This window comes from Lissotriton vulgaris, chromosome 4_1 (genome assembly GCF_964263255.1).
Source record: "Lissotriton vulgaris chromosome 4_1, aLisVul1.2, whole genome shotgun sequence".
NCBI classification, from domain to species: Eukaryota; Metazoa; Chordata; class Amphibia; order Caudata; family Salamandridae; genus Lissotriton; species Lissotriton vulgaris.
In genome coordinates this window covers 799,480,945-799,497,305 of record NC_141691.1, presented here as the reverse complement: position 1 = coordinate 799,497,305, position 16,361 = coordinate 799,480,945, and the positions used below count along the sequence as shown (strand labels likewise).

The 16,361-nt window shown below is 44.4% G+C and overlaps 1 protein-coding gene across 1 annotated transcript in view; it reads right to left on the bottom strand.

The window, feature by feature from the left end:
- LOC147722600 (glutamate decarboxylase 1-like) overlaps positions 1–16,361 on the bottom strand; it is a 1,148,213-nt gene that overhangs the window by 151,376 nt on the left and 980,476 nt on the right. The window lies entirely within an intron of this gene.

Sequence of the window (16,361 nt, the reverse complement as noted above, 5' to 3'; positions counted from 1 at the left end):
AAACCGTGTTGTAACAGCAGGCATTGTAATAGCCTGCGTTGTAACGACACCAATCCATGCACTGTATGCACTCTATAGCAAAGAGAGGCTGGAAGAGGAACTAACCAAATCAACAGTTCAGGCTTATGTGAACAAAGATCTGTATAGGCAACTGATCCCATTGTATCTTACGCTACCGATGACCAATTGGGAAAGATTGCTTCTGTTCCATTTAAGGGCAGGAACTGTTAGATTTTTATTATGTTTCCCATTAGGTTATTTTTCCACAAAATCCCCAGATAAGTTTTGTCCATGTGATGGAGTGAGCACGCAAAACGATTTGCATTTTTTCTTTTCATGTCAATTGCATTTAAAATACATTAAATGGTTTTTAGTGCAATTTTTTAAGAAACGAAAACCCCTTTCTCTGGAGCAGTCCTATCTGATGCTGCTTTCCTTGGACACTGATGAACTGATATTTCGCATTAGCACTTTCTTGAGAGTTATTATTCATGCACGCAAAACGATTGAAAACCCCTGAACTATTGCTGTACTGTTGCTGCTATAATAATTTGTTACCTGAGTCTGTTTTTAAATGTAATTAGAAATTTTAATGGGATTGTATAATATGAGATTGCTTTTATGATTTTGACGAAATTCGAATAAAGATTTTGAACTTGAACTTGAAAACACATGATAACTGCCTTGGACAAATTGGACTTGAAGCTAAGAGAATTTATGAAACAGGTCATAGCTGGAAATAATAAGGTAAGAAGGGGGTTTATATGAAGATGAACTTGGATAATTAAATGGACCATCATTGCTCCAATTGAACTTCCATTTTAATGCACTGGATGCTCCTTAGACACCCTTTATGGACAAAAGGAGGGAGTCTAAGGTCACAGGCAAGGATCTTGATGAACACAGAAAGATCTCTTGTGCCCTAAAAATGCTCGGTCTCTTATTAATCATAAAATTGAAACCCATGATTTAGTCCAATCCACTCTGGACCTGATTTGGCCGCGGCAGTTCCGCCATGGTATGTCATCTCCAGAATAGATCATCAGGATCGAAGGGGAGGGTGCGGACTGGCAATTATATTGAAGGATTCTTTTAACTGTACACATGGATCAGTGGTTAAAAACTCGCTGGAGTTTTTGTAAGGTGGCTCTTTTCAGGCCAAAATTCTCTATGAATACTGCTTTCTCTGTTTTTTTGGAGTACTGTCCACCTGGGCCATGAGCTACCTTCCTTGCGGCTTGGTGTCAGATTATGAAAATGTTCCTTGCTCACTCCAATTTTGCCATTCTTGGTGATTTTAATTTCCATTTTGAAGATTCCTCTTGTAAAGATTCAATCCTATTACTCAAGTTTATGATGAACTTTTGATTCTCCCAGTTGATAAAATCACCCACCCTTACGGCGGTTCATATCTTGCATGGTAGTCTGCTAAATGCGCAGGCTCCTGGTGCTCGAGCTGTACTTTGCCAGGGTGAAGAAGCCACAGCTCCTATGGGCATGAAATCCTCAGCCTGACAAAGCACCTCGAGGCCCTCCCCTTCAGACCTGGGTGCTTCAGTTCTAAGCCCTGAAGTTTCCAAGACTGAGTGTCAATCACTGACAGCTCAACACAGACTGGGTAGGTTCAGCATTCTCACTGATCTCATCCGACTCTGCGACTGTGTTCTTCAACCAATGAGGGAAGGCAGCAGTCCCAAACCTCCTTGGTTCTCAGAGTAAATATGATTTTCTTTTTAATGTTTGGTGTGTGCGTCTATAAATATTTGGGAGTGAGTGTTGGGGAGAGATGCGTATATGTGCGTGTATGAGTATATGTGTGCGTGTGGCCCCCATCCCTGGTAAAAGCACAGGCCGCCACTGCTGTTGATGCCGTTTTTATTTGATCAAGAATGCAAGGTATACTGTTAAAGTCATGTCCATTAGGAAACAGAAACAGCTCTGTGAGTGCAATAAAAAGGGAAGAATCGTATTCGCTAAACTGATATGTCAAGGAACAAGAAGCAAAGTGTCTTACAGAGTCCAAGGTAATCTTGTTATTGTGAACCAACAAAACCTTATTCGATCACCACTGCCATCTGCATGGATCTCATGATGGTCACCTTTATGCAATGCACTGAAGCATTTGTGGAGAGAATGGTGTAGTGTTTGCGTTTCAGCGTTCGTGCTACGTCATCACGTAGCATGAACGTGGCGGCCATTTTGGGTTGTCCGCGAAGGGCGCCAGTTCAGGCGCCGGAGCGGAGACGAGTGGAGGCAGCTCCGTGCTCTCGGTGGATAGAGAATATTTAAGTGAATAAACACCCTGTTAACCTGACACAGTGTCCTGTCATTCTTGGAGGTGCTCCACCTCTACAGTGGTGACGAGGCTGGGACTTGTGTGACACCCACCACAGGAATTAACCCACAGGAGCAACAGGGCAGGACAGCCGGACAGAAGCATACTGGCAGGCCCCGCACAGAGAGGCCAGTGCGCGGCAGAAGCGCGAGAAACCACCAGAGCTCAGGAAAAGGAAAGGGAGAACAAGGAACCAGGTACGGAGGCACTGTCCACCTCGGAACCATAGGGAGAACCACCCCAAACCTAGAAGGGTGGAGGAGGCAAGAGGATAGCTACCCACGACCACTGCAGGCCCAGCAGAGTGCACAGGGGCGCCACTATGTACGGAGAGGCACCAACCGAGGAGGAGCACTGGCGGAATCAAGGGACAGTGAGGAAGGCGACATAGACAGCCCCCACCTACAACAAGAACAGGGAGGGGAGAACAGAGCACCAGGCAGTCCCAGGAGCCAGAACACAGGGCCGGAAAAGCGCGGCACCATGTGCGCGCAGACGACTTCAGCGACAGCCCAATATCATTCCTACCCAAACCAGGTGAACCCTTGAAGTGGGATGACTGGAGAGAATACATCTTAAATTAAATAGAGGTCCTGGAAGAGGAAAATGAGGAAGCGTTCACGAGCAAAAGGAAAAGAGTTATCTTGCTACACAACCTAGGCCTGGAAGGAATTAGGGTATTCAAGAACTTGGTACCGAAACCCCAGCTGGACACGGACGACGACGTCTTCGCCCATGCGATTGAATAACTCACCGAGCACTACAGGCCGGCAGTGTGTGTATCGATAGATCGCTACAACTTCCAGCAGCGGAAACAAGAACCAGGAGAATCGATTGATGAGTACGTGGCGGCGTTAAAAAAGTTAGTGACAACATGTAAATATGGCGCACTCCGTGATGAGTTCATCAAAGATCAAATAGTGATGCACACAACAAATAAGTCGGTGCAGGACAAACTATGGACGAGCAGAGAGGCCTCACTGAAAGAAGTGATTGCGATAGTGGAGAAGGCGGAGTTGGCACGGAGATGCGCAGGCGCAGCAAAAAGGGAACCAGGGGCAAGGCAAATGGTAAATAAAATAGATGAAGAGGAGCCAAAAGGAGTAAACAGGAACGTGGACGTGACGTACAGAGGACCCAACAGATGGCCGGGGAAGCCAGGATCACAAGGAAAACAGGCGAAAGGAGTCAAGAATCCCTGCTATCGCGGTGGCAGCGAGGCCCATGAAGCACATGACAAGAAATGCCCAGCATTCCGCGCCAAGTGCATGTTCTGTGGCATAATAGGGCATTATGAAAAGGTATGCCGAAGGAAAGCAGCCCGCAGCACAGTGAAATATATAGACCAAGACCATGAGTACATGGAAGGAAGAGGCCAGGAGGAAGAGGACAAGGTGCTATGCATAGAGGATCAAGTCCTGAGTGTGGGCGCCAGGAGGTCAAACAAACCATTGTTGGACATGCTAATCGGTGGAGTGATGAAAAGCATTGTGGTGAACTCGCGATCACCATACACTATAGTCCAGAGAACGGTATGGGCCGAGAAGTTCACGCCTACACTGGGCCCGCAGTTGGAACCACCAGACATCAGACGAGTCACGTACCTCGGAGACCGAATCCCAATAGTGGGTTATAGACCGTTGAAATTTGAATTCAGGGGACGCAGCGCTGCTTGTAAATTATACGTAGCGGAAATGGGCCCGTCAGTCCTAGGATGGATGGATCAGGGAGACCTGGGCATCAAGCTGGACCCTGGAGGAGCAGTACAGGTGCTGATGACGGCGCCGGAACAATGGCCAGACTTGGAGAAATGGAAAGGTGACTTCCCGAAGGTGTTTGGCGGGAAGGTCGGGAGATCGGAGAAATTCTCCCACAAGATCATCCTCAAGAGGGATGCCAAGCCGGTATCACACAAGGTGAGGAATGTACCGATCGCAGTGAGGGAAGCTGTGCAACTGGAACTATGTGAACTGGAGAGGAATGGGATAATAGAACCCATCACATGTGCAGAGTGGCTTGCACCCCTAGTGGTAGTCATGAAACCCAATGGCAAGATCCAGTTGTGTGTGGATCTGCGGGAACTAAACAAATGCATAGTAGTAGAGAAGTTCCGCTGCCCCGCATCGAGGAAATGATGGCGAAGACGAAAGGAAAAAAATGGTACTCCACCATTGATCTAACGTCGGCGTACCACCAGATAGCATTACACCCAGAGAGTAGGAAGTTGACGTCATTCATAACTCCCTTTGGGTGTTACCAGTTTTGCAGAATGCCGTTTGGCCTCGCGTCTGCGGCGGCTGTCTTCCAGAAACTCATGCACCGCCTCTTCAAAGATGTGGAGGGAATCCAATACTTCCAAGATGACAACCTCGTGATGGGCAAGGATCAACGAGACCACAACACCAAGTTGGCCAAAGTATTGAATGTGCTAGACGATAAAGGATTGACAGCGGAGTGGGAGAAGTGTTGCCTAGGTATGGCTTCTGTCACCTACCTGGGACATGAAATCAGTGAACTCGGCATCACCCCAAAGAAAGAGAACGTAAGAGCAATATGCAACGCACCACCCACCTCCAACAAGGAAGAAGTACGGTCCTTCTTAGGGATGGCTGCGTACTACAGCAAGATCGTGCAACATTTTGCCACCAAGATCCACCACATGAGGCAGCTGACGAGAGAGAAAACTGCGTTTGCATGGACGGAAGAGACACAGAAGGAGTTCGATTGTATCAAAGGAGATGTAGTACAGGCCATACCTCTTCAAGGATATGATCCGCAGGGCCACATGGTGCTAACAACGGATGCTAGCGACAAAGGACTGGGATCAGTCCTTATGCAAGACAGGGGCGGAGGAGTAATGGAGACACTAAGCTTCGCATCCAGAGCCTTGACAGACACGGAAAAGAAATTCAGCGTTATTGATAAGGAAATGCTTGCGGTGGTATGGGCCATGGGTAGATTCTGTAAGCTCTTGTGGGGCACGAGGTTCCAACTCAGGACGGACCATAAGCCTTTGGTAAGAGTTCTCACATCTGCTGGACAAGCGAACGCAACGCCCAGGATTGCAAATATGACCCTCAAATTGTTGGATTATCGCTATGACGTGGAATACATCCCGGGCAGCAGGAACAAGGTGGCTGACTATCTGAGCAGGGCTGCAGCAATGGAGGACGCAGGTGATGAAATGAAAGTGAGTGAACAAATGGTGGCATTAATGGAAGACCCGGAAAAAGTGATAAGTATTCAAGAGTGGAAAGATGCGTACCGTGCGGACAGAAACATACAAGAATTGGTTGAACACATTGTGGGTGGTTGGCCCGAAAAAAGACATTGGAACGGGAACCTGAGGAAATACTATGAGGTGAGAGAGGAGCTTTCCCTGGATGACAAAGGCTTGTTTGTGTACCGAGGGGATAAGGTGGTACCCCCGGAGGGACTAATCCCGAGGCTATTGGCGATACTGCATGAAGACCATCTGGGTATTGGAAAAACCAAACTGAGGGCTAAACAAGGATACTGGTGGTCTGGCATGGACATACAGACCGAACACCATGTGAGAGAGTGTGACCAATGCCAGCGTGCTGACAAAACTATGACGCCACTGAGGCCAGCTTTAGGAAGTTTCGCTACCCCAAAGAACCCTCTCCATTGATATACTGGGACCAATATTGGATGAGCAAGGTACTCCAAAATACCTATGCGCCCTAGTAGACCGATACTCTAAGTGGCCTGAAGTTCAGGTCCAAGAGGAGATGGATACTGAAACCATACTTAGTTTTCTCACAACAACTTTCCTCAGGGAAGGCTTTCCGAAGTCCATACTGAGTAACAATGGCCCCCAGTTTACCTCAGAAAAATGGCTCAAATACATGGAGAGGATTGGAATTATCTCAAAACATACATCCATATATCATCCTGCGGGAAATGGACAAGTGGAAAGATTTAATAGAGTGCTAATGGGGTCCATCCAAGCAGCCATCATGATAGGAAAAGACTGGCAGAAGGAAATACTATACATGATTTGGGCCTACCGCATACGCCTACAAGCACGGGGTACAGCCCTTTCCAGATCCTCAGGAGCAGAGACCCCTTCACCAAGGACAATCTGGCGTGGAAAGAAAAGACTGTGATGAGCAAATGGTCTCCGGCAGTTGTACAAAGGAACCTGGAAAGGGCTCAAACAATGTATACAGAACATTATAACAAAAGGAAGAACGTAAAAGACATGGCATTGGAAGAAGGAGAATGGGTAAAGGTCAAGCTGGCTGTGTTGCAGAAAAAGGGAGACAGCAAATACAGCAGGCCCCTCCAAGTTAAAGAAGTTTATGATCGAGCGGCGATGCTGAGTGATGGCAATGTGTAGTCACAGGATCACATGGCTCGATGCAACAAGATTTTACAATGGACTCCAGAAGAGCGGGAACACCGAGAAACAGATCACAGTACCGCAGCGAACGAGGCCGTCGCCATGGAAGGAGATACAGAGGGGGCGGATCCGGTATTGGAGCAAGAAGGCAGTGATACCCCCAGAGCGGAGACACAAAGACGAGAAAGGGGAGATCTGAGGTGCAGAGAGAGTCCGGGTACGCAAGAAGGTATAGAAAATGAGTCCCTGACGGCCAGCGGGAGAGAAGCAATGTCCACCCCGGTAAGATGCACAAGAGGGGGGCGGAGGATTGTGAGACCGTCCATGTTCCGGGACTTTGAGATGGGGGATGGACAATAAACCCCAAGACTGCTTTAGTCATGGGATACAAAAAGAGGGAGATATGTAGTGTTTGCGTTTCAGCGTTCGCGTTACGTCATCACGTAGCGTGAACGCGGCGGCCATTTTGGGGCGCGAGTTCGGGCGCCAGTTCGGGCGCCAGTTCGGGCGCCGGAGCGGAGACGAGTGGAGGCAGCTTGACGCTCTCCGTGGATAGAGAATATTTAAGTGAATACACCCCCTGTTAACCTGACACAGTGTCCTGTCAATATTGGAGGTGCTACAAATGGGATTTCCTGGCCAAATGTGTTCAGGGCAGAACAGATGTGTGGTGTTTCTCGCACAAATCAGGAAGGGGCGCATCAGAAGGCAAAGCATTGCTCTAAGACTACAGCAGCTTGAACTATAGCAGTACAGTTGGCTTTCATTAACCTGGACAGCAAAACAATTTTGAATTTTGGTGCACATTCGTTTCCTTCCATGAATAAAACACTGCAAATTATTATTTTATATAATTGAATAAAACACTGCAAGTCCCTTAATCATAAGTCTACGTGAAACTGAATAGAGGGTTTTATTTAACCACGAAACCGCCCTAAACAGGCGCCAGAGAGCAGCTACACTTCACTTTTTTCCTTTGAAACTGCTGAAAAATGATGCGATTGTTTATTTGCAAATGTCCGAATTATGCAATTCTAAACATGCCATTGTACCATATTTCCGCCGCTAGATGGTAGTAAAGTCATTGTAAAAATGACCAAACGTTTAAATGAAAAATGTTGCGGTATTGAAATCTCCGTCGTTCAGTCTAGAAAGCAGAAGCCTTTGAATTTCCAACACTTTAAACAATAATATCATCTCATTCCAGGCAAATAAGGAGATTACTCTCAGAGCCATGTTTAACATTTTCTAATCCTGTCCAGGACAAGCCTGCCTTGCCTTCTGCGATTTCTCACACGAGAATATTGCCAATGCATGCAATGCTTTCTCTGATATGAAAAATTGAGTTAAAAGGCACTAGTTCAATGGTGGCTGGCGTGTCGGCTAGGTGATTCCAAACAATGGTCCTAGACCTATAGATTTTGGTACATTGATCAAATCAGTAATTGATAAATTATTCAAGAAATAGCAACTTTGGTTAGTCTGCTATCTGTAACACAAAGACCGAATCTTTGAGACAAACGATCCCCTGGGCCTCCCCCAGGGGCGGCCTCTCGTAGATGAACCCCACCATTGGTCCTCCTCTAAAAAAGGCTGTTGATCTTGGTAATTTTGATTGTGAGAAAGATTTGTGGCAGGACCAGTACTCGTGCTGGGGTGTTCAGAATCACTGTCTGAACCACTTCCTGATGACCCGGAGAAGTTATTATACCTCCTAAAGCCACCTTTACCTCTACTGGTCCAACCTCCACGCTGGTCTTTCTCAAAATATCCCTCCTGAAGGTAGGGGTACGTGATTTTTTTGTCGTACGCTTTTATGTCCTTTGCCACTTTGTCTAACTTGATACCTTGTGTATATATTTCAAAATCCTTGATTGTTTTTTCTAGTCTTTCTAGAGCTTCTTTGGCATTTACTAAGGCCTTGTCGTCAATGATCTCTCTGCGTAGGTCTGCAATTTCCTTGGTAAGTCTCTCGACCTCCACAACAGCAGTCTCTATGCCCAACACCATCCAATGTCTGGAACACGTGTTGGACACAAAGCTGAAGTTCTCTTTAAACTTGGGATTCTCAAGGAAAATTGCAGGCTCGTTTTTTACCTGGAGACCAATGGGGATTACATTCGATCGTAAATATTTTGCCAAAGTATGGCCATGCAATCGAGTTCTTATTAACTTCTTTTCTAATCTCTCTAACTTCGAGATTTTTTCATTGAGAGAGAGGTCACCAGAGATTGCGCTACCAGCTATGAGAGTGCCCCCTCCCTCTTCTTCCAATAGTTTGTCAATATAATCTTCACTGTATGTGAGGGTTTCCTTCTCAGACATATTCTGGTGCAGATTTTCTAATGAAGAGCAGATTAGTAGTAACACATTTAACACATAAACTTTTTTGGAACACTTACACAAGTACAAGAACAAAAACAAAAACAACCCTCGCAGCCGTGCTGCACAAAGGTAACCATTACAAGAATGGGGTGACCCTGAAGGTATGGACCTGGGTATCTAGTGATATAAGCAAACAATGGTCCTAGACCTATAGATTTTGGTACATTGATCAAATCAGTAATTGATAAATTATTCAAGAAATAGCAACTTTGGTTAGTCTGCTATCTGTAACACAAAGACCGAATCTTTGAGACAAATGATCCCCTGGGCCTCCCCCAGGGGCGGCCTCTCGTAGATGAACCCCACCATTGGTCCTCCTCTAAAAAAGGCTGTTGATCTTGGTAATTTTGATTGTGAGAAAGATTTGTGGCAGGACCAGTACTCGTGCTGGGGCGTTCAGAATCACTGTCTGAACCACTTCCTGATGACCCGGAGAAGTTATTATACCTCCTAAAGCCACCTTTACCTCTACTGGTCCAACCTCCACGCTGGTCTTTCTCAAAATATCCCTCCTGAAGGTAGGGGTACGTGATTTTTTTGTCGTACGCTTTTATGTCCTTTGCCACTTTGTCTAACTTGATACCTTGTGTATATATTTCAAAATCCTTGATTGTTTTTTCTAGTCTTTCTAGAGCTTCTTTGGCATTTACTAAGGCCTTGTCGTCAATGATCTCTCTGCGTAGGTCTGCAATTTCCTTGGTAAGTCTCTCGACCTCCACAACAGCAGTCTCTATGCCCAACACCATCCAATGTCTGGAACACGTGTTGGACACAAAGCTGAAGTTCTCTTTAAACTTGGGATTCTCAAGGAAAATTGCAGGCTCGTTTTTTACCTGGAGACCAATGGGGATTACATTCGATCGTAAATATTTTGCCAAAGTATGGCCATGCAATCGAGTTCTTATCAACTTCTTTTCTAATCTCTCTAACTTCGAGATTTTTTCATTGAGAGAGAGGTCACCAGAGATTGCGCTACCAGCTATGAGAGTGCCCCCTCCCTCTTCTTCCAATAGTTTGTCAATATAATCTTCACTGTATGTGAGGGTTTCCTTCTCAGACATATTCTGGTGCAGATTTTCTAATGAAGAGCAGATTAGTAGTAACACATTTAACACATAAACTTTTTTGGAACACTTACACAAGTACAAGAACAAAAACAAAAACAACCCTCGCAGCCGTGCTGCACAAAGGTAACCATTACAAGAATGGGGTGACCCTGAAGGTATGGACCTGGGTATCTAGTGATATAAGCAAACAATGGTCCTAGACCTATAGATTTTGGTACATTGATCAAATCAGTAATTGATAAATTATTCAAGAAATAGCAACTTTGGTTAGTCTGCTATCTGTAACACAAAGACCGAATCTTTGAGACAAACGATCCCCTGGGCCTCCCCCAGGGGCGGCCTCTCGTAGATGAACCCCACCATTGGTCCTCCTCTAAAAAAGGCTGTTGATCTTGGTAATTTTGATTGTGAGAAAGATTTGTGGCAGGACCAGAACTCGTACTGGGGCGTTCAGAATCACTGTCTGAACCACTTCCTGATGACCCGGAGAAGTTATTATACCTCCTAAAGCCACCTTTACCTCTACTGGTCCAACCTCCACGCTGGTCTTTCTCAAAATATCCCTCCTGAAGGTAGGGGTACGTGATTTTTTGTCGTACGCTTTTATGTCCTTTGCCACTTTGTCTAACTTGATACCTTGTGTATATATTTCAAAATCCTTGATTGTTTTTTCTAGTCTTTCTAGAGCTTCTTTGGCATTTACTAAGGCCTTGTCGTCAATGATCTCTCTGCGTAGGTCTGCAATTTCCTTGGTAAGTCTCTCGACCTCCACAACAGCAGTCTCTATGCCCAACACCATCCAATGTCTGCAACACGTGTTGGACACAAAGCTGAAGTTCTCTTTAAACTTGGGATTGTTTGTCTCAAAGATTCGGTCTTTGTGTTACAGATAGCAGACTAACCAAAGTTGCTATTTCTTGAATAATTTATCAATTACTGATTTGATCAATGTACCAAAATCTATAGGTCTAGGACCATTGTTTGCTTATATCACTAGATACCCAGGTCCATACCTTCAGGGTCACCCCATTCTTGTAATGGTTACCTTTGTGCAGCACGGCTGCGAGGGTTGTTTTTGTTTTTGTTCTTGTACTTGTGTAAGTGTTCCAAAAAAGTTTATGTGTTAAATGTGTTACTACTAATCTGCTCTTCATTAGAAAATCTGCACCAGAATATGTCTGAGAAGGAAACCCTCACATACAGTGAAGATTATATTGACAAACTATTGGAAGAAGAGGGAGGGGGCACTCTCATAGCTGGTAGCGCAATCTCTGGTGACCTCTCTCTCAATGAAAAAATCTCGAAGTTAGAGAGATTAGAAAAGAAGTTAATAAGAACTCGATTGCATGGCCATACTTTGGCAAAATATTTACGATCAAATGTAATCCCCATTGGTCTCCAGGTAAAAAACGAGCCTGCAATTTTCCTTGAGAATCCCAAGTTTAAAGAGAACTTCAGCTTTGTGTCCAACACGTGTTCCAGACATTGGATGGTGTTGGGCATAGAGACTGCTGTTGTGGAGGTCGAGAGACTTACCAAGGAAATTGCAGACCTACACAGAGAGATCATTGACGACAAGGCCTTAGTAAATGCCAAAGAAGCTCTAGAAAGACTAGAAAAAACAATCAAGGATTTTGAAATATATACACAAGGTATCAAGTTAGACAAAGTGGCAAAGGACATAAAAGCGTACGACAAAGAAATCACGTACCCCTACCTTCAGGAGGGATATTTTGAGAAAGACCAGCGTGGAGGTTGGACCAGTAGAGGTAAAGGTGGCTTTAGGAGGTATAATAACTTCTCCGGGTCATCAGGAAGTGGTTCAGACAGTGATTCTGAACACCCCAGCACGAGTACTGGTCCTGCCACAAATCTTTCTCACAATCAAAATTACCAAGATCAACAGCCTTTTTTAGAGGAGGACCAATGGTGGGGTTCATCTACGAGAGGCCGCCCCTGGGGGAGGCCCAGGGGATCGTTTGTCTCAAAGATTCGGTCTTTGTGTTACAGATAGCAGACTAACCAAAGTTGCTATTTCTTGAATAATTTATCAATTACTGATTTGATCAATGTACCAAAATCTATAGGTCTAGGACCATTGTTTGCTTATATCACTAGATACCCAGGTCCATACCTTCAGGGTCACCCCATTCTTGTAATGGTTACCTTAGTGCAGCACGGCTGCGAGGGTTGTTTTTGTTTTTGTTCTTGTACTTGTGTAAGTGTTCCAAAAAAGTTTATGTGTTCAATGTGTTACTACTAATCTGCTCTTCATTAGAAAATCTGCACCAGAATATGTCTGAGAAGGAAACCCTCACATACAGTGAAGATTATATTGACAAACTATTGGAAGAAGAGGGAGGGGGCACTCTCATAGCTGGTAGCGCAATCTCTGGTGACCTCTCTCTCAATGAAAAAATATCGAAGTTAGAGAGATTAGAAAAGAAGTTAATAAGAACTCGATTGCATGGCCATACTTTGGCAAAATATTTACGATCGAATGTAATCCCCATTGGTCTCCAGGTAAAAAACGAGCCTGCAATTTTCCTTGAGAATCCCAAGTTTAAAGAGAACTTCAGCTTTGTGTCCAACACGTGTTGCAGACATTGGATGGTGTTGGGCATAGAGACTGCTGTTGTGGAGGTCGAGAGACTTACCAAGGAAATTGCAGACCTACGCAGAGAGATCATTGACGACAAGGCCTTAGTAAATGCCAAAGAAGCTCTAGAAAGACTAGAAAAAACAATCAAGGATTTTGAAATATATACACAAGGTATCAAGTTAGACAAAGTGGCAAAGGACATAAAAGCGTACGACAAAAAAATCACGTACCCCTACCTTCAGGAGGGATATTTTGAGAAAGACCAGCGTGGAGGTTGGACCAGTAGAGGTAAAGGTGGCTTTAGGAGGTATAATAACTTCTCCGGGTCATCAGGAAGTGGTTCAGACAGTGATTCTGAACGCCCCAGTACGAGTTCTGGTCCTGCCACAAATCTTTCTCACAATCAAAATTACCAAGATCAACAGCCTTTTTTAGAGGAGGACCAATGGTGGGGTTCATCTACGAGAGGCCGCCCCTGGGGGAGGCCCAGGGGATCGTTTGTCTCAAAGATTCGGTCTTTGTGTTACAGATAGCAGACTAACCAAAGTTGCTATTTCTTGAATAATTAATCAATTACTGATTTGATCAATGTACCAAAATCTATAGGTCTAGGACCATTGTTTGCTTATATCACTAGATACCCAGGTCCATACCTTCAGGGTCACCCCATTCTTGTAATGGCTAGGTGATTCCAACAGCAGAAAAGACAGAGGTTCAGCCACTGGAAACTAAACGAATTTATAACCTTTAGACGAGGAGGAAGGTTGACACTTTTCTATAGGGTTACCAGTGATGCTCATGTCCTTTACGTTGCAACACAACAGAATGTAACTGTTGTCCAATTAATTCAAGAAACCTTGCAACTTTTGTAAGATGCTCTAACTCTTGTAGAATAGTAGTCACATAGAAATAAATCACTACTCTTCAGTGATGACTTGGCCTACTTCGATATAGAAACTGGTCATTATAGTCAATCTACTTTAAAGGCATATACTGTACATTATATAAGTAGATCACAAGAAAATGAAAAACGTTGAAGGTTGTCAACAATCTTTTAGGGATATCACCTACTAAAACCATTCATGCTCATATTCTGTAAAACAGTTTCCACTTGCATTAATCATATTCAAGGTAATCTTCACCATTCGTAAAGCGTAATGGGGCAAAAGCCCAAAATACTTGCAGAAACTGGCACTAAACTGTACCCCATAAAGGAACCTCCGTTTAGAATAAGTGAACTGAATCAGATAATGGTTTTTCAAGATGGAAATAAAACCCACAGAGATACATTTTAGGCAGCACTTCGTCCCATATTGGGGGATACCCTAACCCTAGCTTGAGATCAGAATTAAATCCTATATGGTTAAGGAACCCATAAAAACTGAGAGCCTCATTTATAATGAATTGGAGTAGGGCAGCACCACAAGTCTTTTTGCTGTGCTGCCCTATGCCAATTTGAGAGAGTAGGAAGGCACCATATTTACAAAATACAGTGCATTCCTGTCCTTTCAGCCAGCGTTGGCGCACGATTTGGTGCCTAGCAAAAACACTGGCACCATGGTGCAAGGGTGTCTGCATTATTGCCAGGATTGTTTTTGTGTAGGAAGGGACACAAACCTGCACAAAAACAATCCATAGAGGCTTTTTCCTCTTTTTATGTGTGATGCAGAATGTAGCACACATAGAAATAGGAAAAAAAACTATAAAGCTATTTCTTCTCATTGCACCTCCCATGGGGAGGCATAAAGTTTTGACGCATTCCAAATTTACAGATCCTTGTAAATATGGGAATGTGTCAAAACCCATGGGTGGTGCATGAGAAAACCCACCGCAACGGCCATGGAATACTGCCCTGAGGAGGGCAAGGCAAGGCAGTGACTTGCGCTGCGTTGCCTTACACCATATCTGCAAGGCCATGAAAGCCCTACGAAGTTGCTTTGCGGGGCTTAGAAGAAAAGGGACTGCAATCTGCCCTGCCGAAAGATCATAAAAAGTGACGCACTGGTGGTGGAAGGGGTTTGTAAATAAGTTCCTGAATTTTAGACGTGCTTTCAAATGAACTCCACCCAGAAGAAGACTCATGTGAAAATTTTCGGATATAGATTCACATCTAATCTTCGCTGACATAACCAAAAGAAAACATGTTATAAAACAATGAATAGAAAAATAAAAAAAAATCCAAATGGAGCCCTCAAGATTAGCCTTGTCCCATATTGACAGCGACAGTTGGGGGTTACAACCAAACCAGTTGACCTCGAAGGGCCTAACTCATACGGCAGTGATTTTAATGTTAAAGTCCATTCCCGTAGATGAACTTCTAGGTTTGAAACTTCAATGGGATTATAAAAGAATCTGAGATACATACCTAGAAATCCACAGCAGTCAATGATTGTGCCACACAAAGGGATGCAAGGGTGATGCAACAGCTAAATCTGATTTATCAATCTGCCCTGGATGATTTAATAAATCTAGAGTGACGGAATGCAGATCAAATTGCTGCTTTGCAATACTCTGCCCTAGGGAGGCGTTCTATGGGTGGAACGTTCGTGTTCCCACGCATCCACCCATGGATTATGGTGCAGTACCAGAGTTACGATTACTAGAAGACCTGGGAAATATCAAAATGCTACACCTCCACAGGTGAGGCAAAACCAGGTGAAATATCTTTATTTCTCCTTGTTACTTCCTCTTTCCATGTGTGCTGTAATTTACACACACAGAAAGAGGAAAATACCTCTGAGGATTGTTTTTGTGCAGGAAGGTGGCCCCTTCCTGCACAAAAACAATCCTGTCTGCAATGCAAGCACCCTTGCACCATGGCGCCAGGGAGCCTGCGTTGGAGCTAGGTCGCATATTGTGCGCCAGCGCAGAGGAAAGGACAGGGATGCATTATATCATGTTAAATACTGCACATTCCTGCCCTTTCCTTCTCACGCAGCGCAGCAAGGTGGCTTACTGCGCTGCGTGAAATAATGCTAAATCCGACCCTATATGTGCAAATCATGCAGAATCGTGCAACTGCACAATTTACTTTTCCTATCTGTGAAAAAACTGTTTTGCTGCCGACGAACAGCAATCTCTACAGCCCCTGTATGCAGGATAGTTTCCCCCCTGCCATTCCAACCTAGAGAGTAACTTACCACAGACTTATCACAGACTTATCACAGACTTACAGATAGAGGTCTGTGGATATACACAGACATACACGACTGTTCATGTCCATTCATTTCTGCAGTGTGACTCACCTTGAAGCCTCCCATGGCTTGCTCTAAATACCCAACTTACAAAGGTGGTAAATTCAGCTTACCAGAGTCTTTTTGTTGTCATAAATATATTTTTCTATTGTAAAATTGCATAAATCGGTATTCTGCGAATCATGACGTGGGAGTTACTATTGCAAAGTACTCTTTTTGTGTACCTAAATAATACTCATGTAGGCAGAAAATTTGGTGATTCGTGTCCTAAATTTGAGCTAAACTATAATCGTCCTTTGAAATAAATTGGACAACACCATTATTTTGAACATCTGCCTTCCTATATATTGTATCGTTTTTAAAGTTTTGTTGAAGATCACAGCAGAAACGGGCCCTTCCGTCCTGAAAACTA